Genomic DNA, 2,999 nt, shown 5'->3' with positions numbered 1-2,999 from the left:
ATTAAGGATACCTGAGATGCGAGTGAAGTGAGAGCGTCTACTTCATGTATTCCAGCGACTCGTCTTACTGACGCTGCTCGATTTGTTGGCCATTAATAATTGTTGCTGGCAATCCTCTCAATGATTTCATAAGCCTCATTATAAGACATAGAGAGGAGAGCATCATTAGCAGAAGTGCCCACTACCATCCTTGTGTGAGCATTGAAACCATTATAAAATGTCTCAAGTTGGATGCAATGTGGGATTCCATAATGAGGGCACTTTTGTAATAATTCTTTGTACCTTTCCCATGCTTCATACAAGGACTCATCATCCATTTGTTGGAAAGCAGTGATCTTGTTCCTCAACTTAGCATTCTTTCTAGGCGGGAAATACTTCATAAGGAATCTTTCTGCTAACTCTTTCCATGTGGAAATTGAGTTTGGTGGCAATGAGTTCAACCAGGCTCGAGCTCTATCCCTTAGTGAATATGGGAATAGCTTCAATCGTAATACATCTTCGGGTACTCCGGCTAACTTGAAAGAATCACTCACCTCCAGAAACAGTCTTAAGTGTAAGTGAGGATTATCAATAGGCGTTCCACTGAATTGGCCCACTGTCTGAAGCATCTGGAACATGACTGGCATCAGCTCGAACTGTTGTGCCTCAATTTTGGGTCTCCTAATACCCGGATTAAGATAATGAAATACTGGCACGGCATACTATCTTAAAGCTCTATCCCTATCATCAGCAATAAGGATAGGATTTTAAGCAGGGTTTGCTCCGTTGCCTTGATTCGGATTTTCAAAGTTCATCTCTTCAGTCCTTCTTTGACTTGCTTGCTTTCTTCATTGTCAAAAAGTTCGTTCAATCTCAAGGTCGATAATTCGATCAATACTCATAAACACCTGAAATAATCATAAAAAAACTAATTAAGTTAAAATTGATTAGAAAATAAACTAGAATGCAAATCTAACAAATTCAAAAATAATGACTTTTTAAAATAGTCCTCAATAACGGCTCCAAAAACTGAGAACGACGGAAGTGTGTAAGTGTACACAATCGCAACAAGTAATAAAGTGACAAGTAAATGTCGAGTTATCGTACCCACAGAGACTGTTTGTGGTCCCGAAACTACTGTTCTGAAACCACTGTTTCGAAACCACTGAAAAATGGGTTGTTACAACTCTCCTCCCTTTAGGGATTTTCGTCCTCGAAAATCTTACCAGTAAAAAGGTTTGGGTATTGCTTCCTCATTGCATCTTCCGGTTCCTAGGTAGCCTATTCTATACTGTGTCGTTGCCAAAGGACTTTTACTAAAGCTACATTTTTATTTCTTAACTCTTTTGTTTCTCGAGCTAAGATTTTGATTGGTTCCTCACCATATGTCATATCAGGCTGGATCTCTATCTCTGTCGAAGAGATAACATTGGAAGGATCATATCCATGCCGCTGTAGCATAGACACATGAAAAATATTATGAATCCGATCAAGCTCTGATGGTAAAGTTAACCGATATGCAACTGGTCCAATTCTTTCTGTAATCTCATATGGTCCAATGAACTGTGGGCTCAATTCTCCTTTTCGGCCAACTGGAGAACTTTCTTCCAAGATGACACTTTCAAGAATACTTTGTCACTGACTTGAAGTTCTATTTATTTTCATTTTAAATCAGTGTAAGACTTTTGTTGATCCGAGGCTGCTTTCAAGCTATTTCAAATTACCTTTACTTTTTCCTCGGTCTCTCGGACCAAATCAACTCCGTGTAACTTTTTCTCACTAAGTTCTATCCTGAGTTCTGTCCAATACAATGGAGTTCTGCATTTGTGACCATACAAGGCTTCATACGGTACCATTTTAATACTAGACTGATAACTGTTATTGTAAGAAAATTCAACCAAAGGCAAATACCTTTCCCAGTTACCTTCAAACTCAAGTACACAGCACCGTAGCATATCTTCCAAGATCTATATTAATCGTTCAGATTAACCATCTATCTGGGGATGAAATGCAGTGCTAAAATGTAACTGAGTATCCAGAGCTTCTTGCAATTTGCTCCAAAATCGAGATGTAAACCGAGGATCTTTTTCTAAAATAATGGAGACAGACACTCCATGCAATCTGACAATCTCAGAAACATATAACTCATCCAATCTATCCAAGGAGAAATCCATACGTACTGGAATAAATTGTGCAAACTTTTTCAACCGATCAACAATTACACAAATGGTATATTTCTTCTTTGGAGACAGGGGCAATCCCGTTAAAAAGTCCATAGTAATTCTTTCCCATTTCCATTCTGGTATCACAGCTAGCTGTAATAGTCTAGAAGGCAACTGATGTTCAAATTTTACTTGATAACATATCAAACATTTAGATACAAACTCAAAAATATGTCGTTTCATTCTCAGCCACCAATACAACTTTTTCAAATCATTATACATTTTATTACTACCAGGATGAATAGACATACTACCATTGTGAGCTTCATTTAAAATCTTCTATATCAAATCTAAACTTTTTGGTACACATACTCTGCCTCTGAATAACAGACAACCATTAGTCCTGATCTGAAATTTTGAGTCAGGAGTCAATTTACTTTATGTTCAAATTTTACTTGATGACATATCCAGTAAATCAGAATCCTGCTCTACTTACTATGTATGATTATGCTAAACCTTCTTCAACAGGAATTGAATCGGCCATAGTTAGGCCTGCTGTTACTGTGAATAATTTTGAATTAAAACCTAACACCATTCAAATGATCCAACAATTTGTTCAGTTTGACGGTTTGCAGGACGAGGACCCAAACGCTCATTTGGCGAATTTCTTAGAATTTTGCGACACTTTTAAAATCAATGGCATTTCTGATGATGCCATTTGCCTTCAGTTATTCCCTTTTTCATTGAGGAACAAAGCTAAATAGTGGTTGAACTCGTTACCATGAGGTTCAATCACTACTTGGGAACAAATGACCGAAAAGTTTTTATTAAAATATTTTCTGTTGGCTAAAACGGCTA

The 2,999-nt window shown here is 37.4% G+C and overlaps 1 non-coding gene across 1 annotated transcript; it reads left to right on the top strand.

Moving 5' to 3' along the window:
• The first annotated feature begins 243 nt into the window (after positions 1-243).
• Positions 244-350, top strand: LOC121208774 (small nucleolar RNA R71). The gene has a single exon (XR_005903899.1). It is a non-coding gene; the product is annotated as a small nucleolar RNA R71 (small nucleolar RNA).
• The last annotated feature ends 2,649 nt before the right edge of the window (positions 351-2,999 follow it).

Source organism: Gossypium hirsutum, chromosome A10, assembly GCF_007990345.1.
Source record: "Gossypium hirsutum isolate 1008001.06 chromosome A10, Gossypium_hirsutum_v2.1, whole genome shotgun sequence".
Taxonomy (NCBI): domain Eukaryota; kingdom Viridiplantae; phylum Streptophyta; class Magnoliopsida; order Malvales; family Malvaceae; genus Gossypium; species Gossypium hirsutum.
Note: the sequence above shows the minus strand (reverse complement) of the source record. Positions and strands in the feature narration are given on the sequence as shown.